The 17,232-nt window shown below is 37.9% G+C and overlaps 1 long non-coding RNA gene across 1 annotated transcript in view; it reads left to right on the top strand.

Annotated features, from left to right (window-relative positions):
• The first annotated feature begins 1,279 nt into the window (after positions 1 to 1,279).
• Positions 1,280 to 17,232, top strand: part of LOC107309256 — a 34,826-nt gene continuing 18,873 nt past the window's right edge. The window contains exons 1-2 of the long non-coding RNA XR_001553136.2: positions 1,280 to 1,468; positions 5,578 to 5,677. This is a non-coding gene — a long non-coding RNA (uncharacterized LOC107309256). The remainder of the gene's footprint in view (positions 1,469 to 5,577; positions 5,678 to 17,232) is intronic.

The raw sequence follows: 17,232 nt of genomic DNA, 5'->3' as shown, positions 1-17,232 counted from the left end.
TTGAAGATACAGCTTCGTACAGTTTTACAGCAATATTCCTTACATCAAAACATCACTACCTGAAATATCCCAGACTAAGGCAAGATAAGGCAGACACGGCCATGTAAGTGCCACAGAGCTGCAAAGCAAAGTTGGGAGGACTTTTTTTTCCTGAGGTATTGCACAGATTGAGATGAGGCCACTTGCTTGGCAGAAATGTGGTGGTCCCATGTTTAGGAGTGTGGGAGGAACTGGAAGTGAAGGTACACACCCAAAACAGATGAGAAGATGGAGGGGGTTGTCCTGGGGACCAAACATGGCTGAAAACCTTTAGCAGCACTGCCTACTTGCAAACTCAGCAGCTCACTGTATAGCCCATCTGTAGTGCATCTATAATAGCACTGGTGCACACATCAGTGACAGCCCCTGGAATACACTCCACTTACTGCTAGGCCATCATGTTAAGCCACTGGATGGACATGTTTTTATACAAACATTAAAATATGGCGTTGAAAACATACAGTATTTATCTGCAACTGCCAGCTCTGTATTTCCTGCAGCCATTTTACTGCCTCACGTATACATATATTTACATCATTTTCTAAATGTGTGTTATTAAGCTGACTGTTAGGGCTCCTCTGGAGTGGTTACCAGCGGATTATGTAAACATATCGCTGCTACAATTTATAGCACTCTTGTTATTTACCCAACAGAACGTGTAACTGTTCCAAGTGAGCCATTACCGTCTGCCACGTGAAGTAAATCTATCTTCAGCTGCTTTTGCAAGCGTGAGTTATAACAACACTTAACATTTCAATAGTGCCATGCACATAGAAGGATCTCAGTGCGCCTTATAAACACTAATGAATGAATTTAGATTTAGAAGCAGTCCCATGTGGCAAGAATTAGAGGTAAGCCAATATTTCACAACCACGTCCCAATTCAGGAAGAGGTTTAATATGGGTACCAGCTTCAGTGTGGCTGCTCATGCTGGCTCATGCTGGGAGCTTCCCATGTGCCTGTGTTCCCAGGTGACTATGAACCTACAGGGCCTACAGCATTTGTTTTTCATCTCTTTCTGCTTGCAGAACATGATCAGCTTACAATTTTAACACAGGAGGTGTCTTTGCAAACCAGCCTCTTAATTCTGTGAGACATTTGGTTTGAATTTCATGCGCACGTACACACACATACCACATAGTGAGTTCATTCTTTCCTTCCATTCTGTGCAAGCTCTTTGCAGAAGAATGTTTCATCCATTAGTCATCCCACTGCCTCAAGCTCTTAGAAGCATCAGGGAGGCAGATACTAAAATCAACCAGAGTTTTCCTCATCTGAGCAACACGGACAGCGATGTGCAATTGGACCTTTCTGCTTGCTGGAGGTTTTGAGTCCTGAAAGCTGTTAGCAGAGAGAAGCTACAGCTATCCAGACCAGAATATTAAAAATCCGTAAGAAGTATCTACTGTGGAAGGACAGGAACATGACAGTGAGTAGAAAACAAAAAACTACCACCGTATGTTTTTTTAAAATTTCCATTTGAAATACAAACTTTTCCGTTTCTCAGGAATACCATGACCAAATGGCATTGTCCTGAACTTACCTTCTCACGACAACTCATATATGAAAAAGGGAACACAAAATGAATTTCTGTATTAATTTCATAAAGAACATAAATACAAAAACTCAAATTGTCCCCCATTTACAATGGCGGCTGGAATACTGAAAGCAATGGAACACGTGGAATGAGAAAATCATATCTTCTTATTTGATCCAACCAAAAGGTCCAAAATTGTCAGATAAAACATCTCAGTAAATACAGTGCCTATGATGAAGAGTAAACAATTCATTTAAAAGGGCTCATGGGAGGCATCAATTTTTAAGGATACTGCTGATGTATATCTATACATACTCCTGTAAGCTGATGTAGCATGACCTATGCATGATAGCATTTCTCCATGAGAGAAGGCCCACTGGAGTGAACCAAGTCTGCAATTCAAGAAGAGGATGAAGCATTAAAGCTCTAAAAATTAACCAGGTTTCTGATGCTGAGTCGTAGTGGATTACATTTTGTTCTGACAGTCTATTTCTGAACTGCATCAAGAACGTGAAAACGCTCTTCAGAGCTTATATATCACACCATTAGTCTTCTGAACACACACATTACACCTGGAACTCTGGTGCCAAAAATGTTTTCAGAACCAAATACCCTCACATTCCTGCATTCTGTGCCCAGATATCACAATTTGCCATGTTTACATAGGCAACAGAACACTGAATGACTATATTAATATATTCAGATCCATGCTTTTGCATGGATCAGGCTGCATTTATATACAAAATAAACTTTTGTTGAAGAATTGACAGACGTGTGTTTTGCAACAGCTTGACATTCTGTGAGCTGGCAAACCAACTGCAGGAGAAACCAGTGAATAGCAGGAGAACAACTCGTGGAAGTTCACAGTTGACCTCCCCTTGCTACTTCATCATATCCTCTTCTGTTATTTACTGCTTCCCATTCACCCTGCAGAGACACAGGAAAATGCAGTGTCTGGGAAATTGGTGGAAGTCACCCCCTTAGCACTTAATGAACCAAGTTCTCATCTTGCAGCTGATTAACATTGCTGTACCTCCATTTATATACATAAAGTTCAGTTTTGATTAACACTTGCATAACTAAGGTGAGTGTCATTTCCATAGCCTCCTATATTTGGTATTTAAAGCAGTGACAGAGCAGACGTTCCTATACAAGTAGCAGTCCTTGCACTAAAACCTAAATTCTGGGCTCTGGGATGCTGATGACAAAATACTCTCCATTTCTGATTTTTTTTTTAACCTGTCTTTTCAGAGATATCTAAGCAATTTAGAATGGACAGGACAACACACAGTCTTATTGTATAGGGAGACACTGAAATGACAGATGAAGATGAATGATACACTCATAAAAATAGAGAACTCTGGATTTTCCTTCTTCTGTAGATTTAATTTAAGTCAGATCCTTCAATATTGTATGGATGTGGTTTATACTAAAGAGCTTGCGAACAATCCCTAAGCAGTGAATTGAACACTTTATCATCCAAAAATGTAATACAAAACTGAATTAAAAATAGAAGATATGAAAGATCTGGGGAAAAAAAAAATGGCCCCATGCTCATGGTTCCTAATGATAAATGATGTCTCAAATGTAGATTGAAAGTCACTTTCCTTTTGCTTATGATGAGTCTTTCCATTCTAAATTACTGAAATAGAAAAAAAAAAAGAGGTCTTGAAATATTTCTAATTACAAGGAAATTCTGAGTTGGAAAGATATACCTCATTCCTTTACGAGCCTCTTATTGGTTTTCTAAGAGATACACCATGTGCCAATTTCAAATCCAGCAGATGTGGAAGGATTCCAACTCTGTCCAGATAGTAGAAGTTTGTATGCAGCTGGGATCTGTACATTAGCAAAAAATAAATGGTTATTTGAAACCTGAATGCATGGGTCTTTTATACTATTTCTTTGGGTACAGAGTAAGACATAAGAAAGGTTTACATTTGATCTTTCAGCATGAAAGGCATTGTAGGACTGGGTGAAGGAGCACAGGTTGTGGGAATGACCCTGTTCCAGCCCTTCTCTCAGCTCCCACTGTAATGACACTCCTCTATAATGGGAACAAAACACAGAGAGTAGGGAATGCTAAAACTGTATTTTCCTTCTCATAGTCCATTAACAAAACATACGTCAGTGAGGTTTCAATTTACACAGGGAGCCCTAAGAGCATAAAAATAGAGGAAAATCAATGAGGTAGTTTAAATTCTCTGTCTCTTCTCCCAGTCCCTACACTGGCCACTGTGACTGAAATCAAAGCACATATTTTATGCCACTATCAGATAAGATTTAGAAGTTAGAAATCTGGAACTTTTAAGTTAGCATCCCGTGAGCAGTAGTTTAGCTAATAGACCTTCAAGAGTTCTTTCTAAATTATTTTGTTCTATATTTCTATGATGAATATTTGAAAACAAGTCTACTAGTGAAAAGAACCAAGTAACAACAGCTTTTTTTGAGCTCTTGATCCATTTTCTGTTTAGGAAACTAAAGTCATTCTTTTCAGGAAGCAAAAGGGAAGTGAAGTACAAATGTGAAGGTACAAATCAAAATGTCCTTTGAACAATCAGGTCAGAAAGCTGACCTCCTCTTACGTGTGTTCCCATAGTAGTGAAGAGATTAAGAGTATTTTCCTTCCTATTGTAGTCATAAAACTTCAAACTTCACACTAAGGGACACTGAGTGATGCCTACCCACTGCATTTTTTTCTCCAAATGTATTTCAGGTCACACTGAAGTTCTGCCTCTTGTCTACAAATAATCAGGTTCAATATCTGCCTGAAAACACTATGGCAGGCATTATGTCTATCCAAATCCAGGCATTTAAGTGACAGTCCCAAATAAGGAGCATAGCCACTGCCTCTATTGAGTGAGCAGCCTCCTGGAAATCCTTAGTCATCTTTGCAGGGGCATGCAGGACTTAGTTAGGTGCAAAGTGTCTGACAGTAAGGAAGAATCACACAGGTGCAGCAAGTTTAAATTAGATTGTCCATTTGAGAAAAAAGCAATGGAGTTAATAATTTCATGAGATTACTCAGATGCTCGCAACTAGGCTTATTTACACAGGTTTCATGAGATCAGAGAGCCTGAAATTTCAGAAGACTCATATTGAACTTGTCAGGTAATAATATTAATTTTCCATTTCTGTCACCACATAACTACAGGGTGTAACAAATATCAATGTTTATTTCCCAGAGTTTTGTTTTCCTATTTCTGTTAATCATTCTCTGCCAGTATAAGGTGCAATTGCACGTACTGAACCATACAAACAACAGTTTACTAACTCACTTCCACACACTACTGATTTTTTGTTTTGCCAAGACACTGACTTTATCAGCATTCATCAAATCAACTTAATATGCTTTGCATCCGTTGCCTGTAGTCTTGTCTGAAAGCACAGGTTGAACACTCCTGTCAGTTCAATCAATCTCCTTCCACATCAAATGCATTAGAGTGCATAGAGTGGCGTGAGGTAATCAGAGAAGATAACATTTGGCCCCAAACTGGTAAATGATCCAGTCACTCTATCCAACTGCCCGGTATTTTATATAAAAGCTTGTTTATGGCTGAATTGAGATAGCTGTAAGAAGAAATGGCTTCCTGGTAAAGCTGAAAGCAAAAGCCAAAGAATAACGGTTTCATAATTGTACAAGTGCCTCCAGATAAATATATACTTAAAAACCTTCGTTTAATCACTGTAAGTACAGCCTTCTCTAAGGAAAAGAGAAATACAAAGGTAGAGAAGAATGATCTATGAGAAATAATAGCTTTATTTTGGGAAAAATACATCAGTTTCAGAATACTCAGATAAAAGTTTATCCAGAAATTACTTGTGCAGGTTTCGAGATTCCTAGAAAGTGGTTAGTTATCTGTGAGGTGCTGAAGTAGGCTGTGCTATAGATACTGAAATGAATCACTCCCCAGTTCTGATAAATGTTCAAAGGCAGGGTTTTTGCATGGGACCTGCAAGACTACATTGTTCACCAGTAAAGGTTGTTGTGTGTTCCCTAGGCACGTTCTCACAAAGACTCGTGGCTAAGTGGTAATGTAACCTGCATTGAAGAAAGTACCAGTGCCTGCACACAGGGCCACATGACAGCTTTGTACAGAGGTATGTGTGTCTCCATACAGTCTGAAGAGCTACTGCTCCCCTGGTCACTTAACAAACAGCCCATACCAGCAGCAGATAACCCTCGGGATCTTAAATGTCCCTCAGTGTGGATGTTTTGGTTGTATTTTCCTGGTCTTAAAAGGGGAAGTTTCTTCTACCACTTGCTTTATAAATGAAAACTGCAAATAAAGAGCTAATTCTGCAAAATATGTCTTGCTGTGCCCCACTGATGCTGTCTGCATGAAGAGAGCTCAGTGTCTTCTGGGACTTGAAGCAAACACAGATGACCCCAACTGTGCTGTCTTAACCACTATGATTTCCAGGACTAAACTACCTAAACCCCCACTCAGAATGATGATTTCCACTTTCCTCTCTTTATTAAAATTACCATAGAGATGGGGTGATCAGCCACTGAGTCTGTCTCTGCTTTACACCATGTCTCCTAGAATGCAGCTGTAGCAATATACAGTATTGCTTAGTGCAGCTCTAGGGCCCTTTGCAATATAGTGATAAATGCTTTGCATTTTATTTCTTCCAAATATGGATTGTATAATGTAACTGCAGCTCCCCATCATCCCCAAATAAAACAGAAAGGCACCAAACTGAAGGGATGCTGCCAACTGATCCTGTATACTGTGGAGGGTTTTTTTCCTCCTGTGCTTCTAGGAAAAAGAGATTACTTGATAGAAAGAAGGGACAAGGGAAATGTAGGAATTTCAGAAGATAGGGCTTATCTCACCTAACATCATCTATCTAGAAGAAGGGACAGGCCCATAGAACTAGTCATCCTCATCTTGAGGGAGGTAGTTTGGACTACAGCCTGCAGATTCCTGCTGCTGTTTCTGTCCCCTGAAAGAACTAAGATAATTCATGTAGATTAAAAGACACGCTTCAAGATGGCTGCAGTTAAGGTGTAATTAATATGACCCATGTATTGAAAATAAAATTTACAAAAAAGAAAAAATAAAAGTACATTCCAGTGAGTAGATGACAGGTTCTATTTTCCTTCTAATACAGGTTACAGTTTCAATCAGTTTTTTTTATACCCACTCTTTCTAATCTAGGATTTAAATGATGAGCAATTGCTTCTTTGCTGGCTGAAGAGATTTTGTCTTATTTACAAACTGAAAAGTCTCATGCGTGGTCCTAATTTTTTCTAAGTGTAAAGGCATAATTATATATATGAATAGGCACCAGAAAACAAGGCTTCAGGCTAGAAGGAAAATTAAGATCTGTAGGGCTAGGGGAATATGGCCTTGAAACTGCATTAAGAAGAAAGAGAGGAAGGGAATTTTAAAGATGCCTGCTGATAGATGCTTTTGTGGTCCTGTAAAACAGTTGTATTCACTCTGAAGCCAGATACGTGCAAGTAGAAATGTAGGAAAAATGCCAAATAAAATTATTTCAGTTTGGAGAACTTTTTCTTGGGCAGAATACTAAAAATGTAAAGTCCCCCTCTGCAGCTTTCTCCTTTCTGTTTCTCTGGTATTATCATAGAATGCATTACAGCACAATGGCAATGGCGTCTTTGTAGCAGAGCAGTATTAGCTTGTGTGAGCCTGCCTGCTGCTTCTCCCTCAGAACAGAAGAAAGGTTTGCATGCATGAAGAGCTGACTGTGTTCTCCAAAAGCTTCAGCTGCTCTAATGCAAACTATGGCCTCTACTTCTCAATCTTGCAGTTTCTACGAAAAGATCAGGCAGACACCTTTAGTGTCAGAGGTGAATGAACAAGAGCAGAATCAATGTTTCCCAGCAACAAAGGCCAAACAAGAATCAAATGAGTGCTTTAGACTAGCTAGCAAAAAGGAAGGAATAGTGCTGGGGTAAAGCAACAACAGGCAAGGAATGTAAAAGAGGACTTTGGGAATAACACCCGACACCTGCAGCCTCACTGGCAGGCAGCTCTCTGCAAAAATGACTCATACTAATTTGGAAGTGTAGAGGAAAAGCTTTGGCAGTGCGGTGAAGGAGGTAACTCTCATTCCATGGAACCAAAAGTCTGTTCCTTAGAATACAATTTATTCAATGTCATTTTAATCTCACCCAAGATCAGGAAAGGAAACAGTGGGTGAAGGGCTAATCAACATCCCCCTGCTAATAAGCATTATTGAAGAGGTATAGTGTCACTCACTGATGAACAGATAATTTCAGATTAAAAGGCTGTAATTATTCCAGCTCCTTTGTGGAAGGAAAAGATGACACTCAGGGTGCTGTGGAGGAAGAGGCAGATGACATTTCAAAAAATGCTCTGCTTTTTTTCCCAAAACTCCTTTTCTTAATCTCTGAGAGCAACGCTACTCCTTAATAGAAGTAACAGCTGAAAAATCCCAACACGAGGAAACAGCAACAGGTAGGCAACGTTTGGCAGTAGAGATGATGGTATCCAAAACTCACACCTACTATGATATGCAGAAAAGTCTCCATCCTACTTCCATTACAGCAGGAGCTCATTGTGACTTTGGCTCTCTGCTGTTCTTGGACAAAACCAAAATGACATCACAGAAAATGGACACTTCAGATGGCTGCCATCTGTTTTATTCAGCATCCATCATTCCTAAAGCTGCAGCACTGTGGCTTCAAGCAAGAATATTCCCAAGAACATATTAAGCTAGGATTATTACTACTTTTTTGTTACCACTTCATTTCTTGGAAATAATAATAATCAGAGAAATTTCAAGAGTTTTCCCTTGAAATAATAATAATAAAAAAATCCCCTATATACTTTTTTTCCCTGAATTACCAGAATGACTGACTACTCAAATACACTGAAGAAATTGAAAATGGAGTCCATCACAAACTCTTACATGATCCATAGCACTTGAAGTGTTAGGAATAGCAAAGTTCTGTGACTCCATGGATGGGGGAAGTAGACTGGAATGCTGGAATCAGCATTCCAGATCAGCAGCAAAGGTGTCCAGAATAGGGTTTTACACAGAGCAGTCTATTTAGATGGCTTATAGAAGTCCTAATATCAACATGAGCCATCATAAAACAACAAAAAAGAAAGAAACATACAAACTCTTCCAATCTTTATTTCTCCCAGATATGTAAGGAGGAAAGTTCTAGGTAATTTAGGTCAATTTTCAAAAGAAATATGTTGACTCTTTTTCACTCACAGTATCTGTAAATTACTTGTACAGATATAAATAGCCATTTTTTCAGGAAAAAAAAAAAAAAAAAAAAAGAGGAAACTTATCAGTTTATATATGGAATAATGTCAACAGTGTCTATACAAAGCCATGAGAGAGCCCCCAGCTGGAGCCCTCAGCTGCACAACAGAGGGACCAAATCGCAGGTGTACCAAGGACTCCTTGTATTTCTGGGCTCTGAGTGCTTTTGAGATTCTGGAAGCTGTAAAAACCCATACAAGTCCCCTGGTACTGAAGAAGTGACTGTTGCCGGGAACTACAAACTCCTGCCAGGCAAAGAAGTGTGAAACGACAAAAACCTAAGTATGGTTTGCTGTCAGTTTGCTAAAACAGATAGAGTTCCACAAATCGTTCCAGATGTGATGAGTCACCCATTTCTGACCAATAAGAAAAAAAGACTTAACTGGAGAACTGGAGAATTTCCAACCTATTCTATTCTTGGAATGCCTAGAAATTCCCTTGCACGAGACTTCCTCTTGTTCTTTGACCTACAACAAAGCACAACCACAGCTAATGGAGCTCTGAGCAGCATGCTTCAAGTTGGTCAAGCTTCAAAGCTCATTTCCCACGAGTATCTAATTCCAAGGAGCACCACTACTTTCAGGCTCAAAGCACCTTCAGCACTGTTGCACAAATGTGCTCTCTCCTTTTTGCTGCAATTGCTAAAAATCTTTGCCCTCAGAAATTGAGCTAAAAAGCAGAGGAAACAAATTCCATTCAATTAAGAAAATTCATCCAAATGCAGTATACTTTTCAGAATGACCAGTGTTTTAAACATCTCTAAATGTGTCCTGCAATTTAATTTTGGCAGTTGAGAAGTTATATATCAGATTTACAGTAAACTCAAAAAAAGTTAATGACTCCCTGATTTTACATGAATCATTATGTCCTTAAGTGCAAATTTTGACAAGCCCAGCTACAAGAAACACTGTTATCTGCCCTTGTTAGAAATGAACATTGCCTCATGTGACTGTGTGCTTGTTAAGTACTGTACCCATCTTTCCATCTAGTTGCCAATAATATGGCTAACCAAGCATGGCAGCGGAATGGTAGTCTCAGACACATTAAGTTCCTAGCAGCTCAGTAAAGGTAGACTCAGGCAGGCTATTAGTGTCTCCTGTGAGGAGAGGAAAAAGATGCAGTACTTATTAGATACCTGAAAGCCTGTGATATCAAAGTGTCTACAAATGACCCCCTGCTGGAAAGGCTGGAGCGGGACCTTGAATTCTAGACTGAAGTCAACCACCAAAGAAACAGATATGAAAGTATGTTTCCTTCCCTTGAATGCCTATGGAAAAACTGTATATATATATATATATTTAATAGCATAAAACAAGAGAATGTTTACTTTTATCACAATTTTCATTTTCTACTATTTCTTTATTACAATGGTCAGTGTAATTAGGAGGCTACCAGTGTCGGATACTCACAGTTTTGGTATCAATTTGACTATGATCGTTTGTGTGAGACAAGGTGAAAACAGCTTGCATGGGCAGCTATCTTCTAATAACTATCAGTCAGGTAAGATTATTTAATATCACCTTACAGGGAATGCTTGGTCTGACACAGGCATAGCTTGCAGGTATTCTGGTGAATGCTTTGTAAAAACAATCCATGGCAGAAGAACAGAGGAACAGCAATATTATCACCTGTGTTGACTCTCAATGTAGCAAAACCAGTAATTACACACACAAAAAAATAGTATTTTGTCTTTTCTGTGTTCATACATTACACAAAGTAGAAATGGGGAAACCTGGAACCTTCTGCATCAAGAAGAGAGTCAGAGAGGATATAAAAAAGACCCACTGCAATTGAAATCATTTTATCAAATCTTAAGAGCAGAATATTTGAATCACTAAAGGCTGAGAATGAATGCAAACCATCCGACATCCTTAAGGAAATAATTGACACATTGTTTAAAATCTGAAAGCACTCAACACAGGGTAAATTTACATTTCCATAGTCATGCCTGCTGAGATGATCTTAGATGAAACAGTGGGATTCACATATGTAATTTTGTGCAGGAACTATTTTTTATTTTAACAAGTTAACTTTATTTATTGTTAACTTATAATATAATAATATAATAATATTTATTGTTAACTTATTTTAACAAGTTTCCTCTAGTTAAATGTATAGTATATTCAATTATTTTTTTATGCCTCCTTATTTGCAAAATGCTAATGTCAATTAAAAAAAAAAAAATTGAACTAATTTAACTTTATTCCTGTCAGGAAATTAGAGTGAAATGGCAGCCAGCTTTTCAAGAAAAGTGTTGTCTTATCTGTTCTGATGTGCTTAGCAGGATGATGCAGTGCAACTGAGGTTGTTAGGGACAAAATGAAGAGAAGAAAAGTGATAAAATGGGAACTCTGACCTTATGGTCCTGTTTAAATTCCTTCTTATTTAGCAGAATGTTTAACACCTGCCTTGCTTATTTGAAGTCTGGCAGATATCCAGGGTACATCTAGTACTTGTTTACGCAACTGTCTTCTGAAATATCTAAGTGCTTTGTGAATTATTCCATCCACAACACTCATATGATACCAAAATATTGTTCTTTCAATCACTCTGGAACTGAAGTCTTACTAAGAGATCTAGAATAGTTCATGTTGCTACTGCTCTTGCCTAGCCACATAGAACCACATTCAGTCAATCTCAGTGCACAATTAATTTCACCTAATACAAATCTTGGATTCACAGCTGTCTCACAGACCTTCATTCTTTCCCATTCAAAGACATTTCCAGCATATGGCTCATGCCACACACAGTACTCATCTGCCCTGTGCTTAATGTGGCAGTTTCCTTCCTTAGAACTTAGTACAGATCACATTCATTTTCAGTCCTGTATTTAAATTCCTTTAGATGATCAACAACTGTTTCACGCAGGATAGAGGTGCAGCAACTCGTATTCCCACATAGAGGAACACTGGTATAAAGGTCCAAGTTCTCCTTCAGGCCCTACACAGCCTCTCTTTTGGGTCAAGAAATCTTATATGCATTTTAAAGGTTCTTTTATCAGTGGAATAATCTTTGTTCAAGCCCTACATAACCGTTGCCTTTGTTCAGGAAGAGATCCAGTTATTCCAGTCCAGAAAAAAACTCAGGATTAGTCTATCAGGCAGAAAGTGTGTAATCAGGGAAACAGGATACTGAAATAGATCCAAGAGTCAACCACAGTAGTTAATGTAGTGGAACAAAGCAGGTTGAAGAGTTCATACTGGGGATCCTGTGCAATTTCTGTGATTTTCTTCACACTTGAATTAGCCTGATTCCCTGGACTGGATGTTGCCACATTTCAAAGAGGCTTTCTTGAGGTAAGGTTCTTCCCAGGCCCAGATAAGCTCTCTAAGTCTGCACAAGATAGACACCACCAAAAAAGAACTAAGCACTGTGGTATTTAATGTACTTTGCTTGTAAATAGCAATACAGGATTTGTAGCTGGTCACCAGATGGATCCAGAGAAGAGCTTCTTATCAAATTCAGATTCCACTATAACCACTGGATTATCCTTTCACTGAGAGAGGGAGACTTAAATTTCAACCACCATATATGTAACAAATGGGAGAAGTGGTTATCTGGATACTTGGAACAAAGGTAGCTTAAAATGACACTGCTATTTCTGTGAAATGATCCATTACTAAATATACTTTTTCCTTTACACACCATATCTGAAAAAGGGTTATGTTCAAAATGTCATTTTTAATTGTGTATTCCACTCTTGACTTTGCAACATTCAGAATGAACTCCAGCTCTCTTCCTCTAAAATATGAGATTTTAGTCTTCACAGCATATAGCATAAAATGAATTATTTACAGTTCCAGGAGACAAACTTCTTTTTAATTAATGAACTCATAGCATCTGTTTCTATAATTGATCAATACTTTGTACTTTCATAGAAAAATGATTTGAACAGTAGCCATATAAAAGTGAGCAAAACAGAGCTATTTCAAAAGGCAAAGGCAGAACATAGAAGGAATGAGTACACAAACTTCTCCATTAGTTTATTTAGTGTTTGGTTCACATGCTCTCACATGGAGTTTACACACAAATAAGAAGCAATTTAAGTTGTTTCCTTTACCAGTGCACAAACCAACCACAGAGAGCACGAACAGGAAGAGATGTATATGCTTTACGTCAGAAAGAGAGAAACGGTGAATTCCAGAAAAATATTTAAAGGAAATGTGTCACTTTCTGCCATTCAAATGTGTTTATTTTAACTGTAGGAAACTTATAACTGCTGTAACTACATCAGATTTTTTCTTTTATTTGTAACCTGAAAACCAGAATCCCTAATTTAAGGGCAAATTTTACTGTAACTGAAGAGAATTAGACTCAGAAAGAGCAGAATGTTTTCATTTTCTGATCTAAGGATAGAAGCTGCAGTTCTTTCAAAAGTAGTAAAACTTTCACGTCTCTAATAAAGGACCATGCAGTAAAAGGTTAAAAACTCAAAATCTGAAATAACCATTAGCTGCACTTAGACTGGTTATATGTAAGACAGTTCCTGTTGCATTTATTTGTATTTTGGACTTCTTAAGCTCCAGACCATAAAATGTCAGAACATTTTGGGGCAGATTCCTTGTCCCAAAGAAGCTTGACCGAAAATGTCACTAAGGTTGCTAGCACTGCCTTCCTTTGCTGATAGCAGGAATTCTAGAGAAGTAAAGGAATTTTTCAAATTTTTCAATTATTTACACTTTTGTGAACAGGGAATGCCTCAAAACATTAGGGAGAAAGTGTTTCATGCAACAGCAAAGGCAATGTTTGAGGCAGAGAAGTGGCTATTACAAGACAACTTAGCCACTGCAGGGCATGCAACTGTCTGCAAGCATGGTGGCTTACTTGGTTTTATCATCTTACAGACACAGCTAAGCTAATAATGCCAGCAACAAGGAACCAGGTGTGAAAAGGTTTGCAGATAGGAAGAGAAGCAACAAACTTGCAAGTGTTCAGTCCTGGAGACTCCTTACTAAGGAGTGCAGAAATGACTAATTTTTTTCTGAGATAGTTTCTAATCTTCCACTCAGTTATAGGTATTTGAGGCCACCCTCCAAGTCATCAGACACTACCTGTTTACTAGTAGAGGATAAAGAACTTAGAGCTCCATCACATTCATTTTGGTTCTTTAGGTGCCATCTTCTGGTTTGATGTTTTTACATTATATTTATAGGCAAATTCTGTTCAGGATAGCATAGTTAAGGTAGTGCAAAAACAATATAATTATACCAAGACTGTACATTATTTTTAAATTTCTAGCTGGAGCTAGCAGCTCAGTCTATCAATTCCAAACATGAAAATATAGTGAAAATTACCTTTTATTTGTATAACTACCATTGAGATTGACTTGCACATCCAGAGAGAAGTGTCCCTTCTGATGTTACTTAAATTTTTATAGGATGTCGACCATGAATAAAGTACGAATGCTTACTGTTTTGACCATAATAGTCACATGCGGAATCAAGATCTAATTATCAAATCCCTTTGAGGTGGCTAAATGTTTGTACTATACAGAAGAGGTAGTGATTTGCATAAGCCAAGGGGCATCTCTTACATGTACAAGAATTCTCCGGTTGTAATGCAGTACGTCATTTTGCTCATTGTTTTACCTTGCTGTATATCAAATAGAAATTCTTAGACTCTGAGGACTTAAACTGGGTCCCAGTGGACAATCACTCTGTGAGGGCAAATTCCTTCTGGAGTTCTTTTCTCATTCCTCTCTCCCCCCCCCAAGTATCAACTAGTACCCTGTTTATTTTGTCTTGGTGCATAATTTTCTTTAAGAATTCATGTTTAGTTGCTGCCTTCCTTCACTTCCCCTCACATTTTTGGAAATCAAATTACAGGGAAAGAAAAAAACACACAAATGCTTTTTGGAAATGTTTGCACTTATGCAGTTTGATAACATCATGATCTACTTTCTCCTTTTCTCTACAAGGAACCTGAGAACATATGTTATGACCAACACAATCATGTCATGTTTTGGGATTTCACTGCCTGTCACAACACTGAATCCACCTTATCCCACTACTAACAGGCAGAGCTGAAGGCAACTGCACAGTTTTTGGTAATTTGAAGTGATTAATCAATTCCTTAAAATTAAGTTGCTATTTCTTATTGAAATATGGGTTTGCCAGAGTCTTCCAGCTAACCACAACATCACAACAACAAATATAACTTTTTAAATCTGATCTACATTCATTTCAACAACTCCATGCATTTCACCCATTCCAGTATTAAGACTATCTAAGAAGTTTCTATTGGAATAACTAGCCACTGATTAGAAGCTACCTTTTGTCCTGAAATATCCCCATGTTCTCTCCTTCCCTTGGCAACACAAATGCAGCCCTGGGTGCCTGCCCACACACTTTTCTTTCATCTGGAAAAATAAAACCAAAACCACAACACAAAAACCTGTTCCAACATCCCTTTTAAGAGAACTGTACCCTCTGGAGAAATGTGGCAGATAGTAACCTCAGTAAATTGTGCTTTGGATGCTGCAAAGCACATTTAGAGTTTCCTTTTCTTAATGCTTGCAGAGTTTTATCTTTGGAAGTTAGCACCTGTTTGCATATGTCAAACATTTGGTTGTTTCCACTGCTATGATCAGTTTGGTGTCAAATTAGATGCTGTCAAACCTTCTGTAGTTTGAATGCAGTAAGTGCTAAGAGATAGAATCTGTACTTTGAACTTGAGCCACAACAGTTCTCTAAACTTCAATTAACATTTCTGAGCTCACTGTCTAACACAGATTACCATCTAACCTTATGGGTCATATTTTGAACTTGTTCAACAAAGAAACTTAGTCGAATTTTCCATAATGCAATACTGATGCAAAACTGGTATGTGAAACCTCACTCTGCTCCCTTAGAAGACTCTAGCACAGCAGTGAGGTCAAAGAAGCACTAAAACTTCAATCACTTTGAGTTTCAGAGTTGTTTCTAAGCATCAAGTGAGATAATAGTGCAAGTTACTGTTCCCAGTAGGCTACTCTAACTTTCAGTGTTGTTAAGATTACCAGAAGGCTAGGCAAGAAACTTGTGTTTTAAGTCAGAACATCATTTTTAAAAAAAAAAAAAAAAAAAAAAAGGAAAGTAAAGGTAGAAAGCGAATTTTTAAATAACCAGAAATGTATGCAAATGGGGAAAAAATATTAGATGCATTTAGTGAAGCGTAGCTCTTTTGAAGAAAATGTTTTCTTAAAACTTCTCTCATTTTAGATAACAAAACCTATCTTTCATACTTAAGCATATTTTGGACAACAATTCCTGGTACTTTTGTGCTCAAGTCAATATTTATTAAAAAAAAAAAAAAAAAGAGGAATTTTGACCAGCTACACGTAGAATATAGCTCTGTTCCCAAGAGGTCAAGCTGATAAGCATCTTACACTGATTTTTAGCCAGTGCACATCCTGTATCTTCCAGCATAATCAAACAAGAACAATTCACTGCTTAATCAGTGAACCCTTCACTCTGGACTACTCTTTAGAAATGGGCTTTTTTCAAAGGTGCTGAGAATCCTCAGTTTTTCTGGAAGTTAGTGAGGTAACATTTTTTTAGTTATTACTATTTCTTCTTTAAAAACTACTGCTGCAGAATGCTAACATTTTGTATACTTACTTCAACTGACTGAGTTTTCTTTTCTGATTTGAGCAGATAACAACACTCACATCAGGCTGATCTTTACAGCAACAGTTACTTATGTTTCTCCATTATTCCACTTCTACCAGCTGGTCTATTGTATTAGAACATATCACTAGGGACTGTATCAATTACGTGAGGTTATGCTACATCTGTGAGCATTATGTAAAACTGGGGTTGGGAAAATGGGATTTTCTCACAACTATGGGTAAGAGAAAAGGCAGCTTGACAAGCATGGGTAGTAAACAGTAAATTAGGAACACAGAAATCCCTAGATTTATGAATTACTGTTATTTAATTAAGTCATGTTGCCACAAACTTATACCAAGCAAACACACACATGGCTTGAGCAAGTCAAGGGCTCTCTTTGCTTATGTATTCAAAGACACTGGAAGATTATGATTTATGTATGAAACTTAATATCTATACGCATAAAATCCTGAAAAGTACTTCAAATACTCTATTGTGTAAACTGCACTACAAAGAAATCTACTTTTGAATGAGAGCACCCAGATGAGGTATGGGAAAAAACAGTTTTTCATTGACTTTGTAACACTGAAGAAATTGTCATGTTCTCCAGGCAGTTGAAACCTCAGCCAGAAGAGAATGTCTGTGCCAAAACATTTCCCTTAAACCATGTGGCAAAAGAAGAACATGACAGGAAAAACTTCAACAAAACCGAGTTAATTGACACCAGCTTGTAGTTTGCTCCAAAACACTTCTTTACTTCTGTTTTACAAATAGCAAAGCTGTACTCACTTTTTG

Source organism: Coturnix japonica, chromosome 2 (genome assembly GCF_001577835.2).
Source record: "Coturnix japonica isolate 7356 chromosome 2, Coturnix japonica 2.1, whole genome shotgun sequence".
Lineage (NCBI taxonomy): Eukaryota > Metazoa > Chordata > Aves > Galliformes > Phasianidae > Coturnix > Coturnix japonica.
This window is presented reverse-complemented; position numbering and strand designations above follow the sequence as displayed.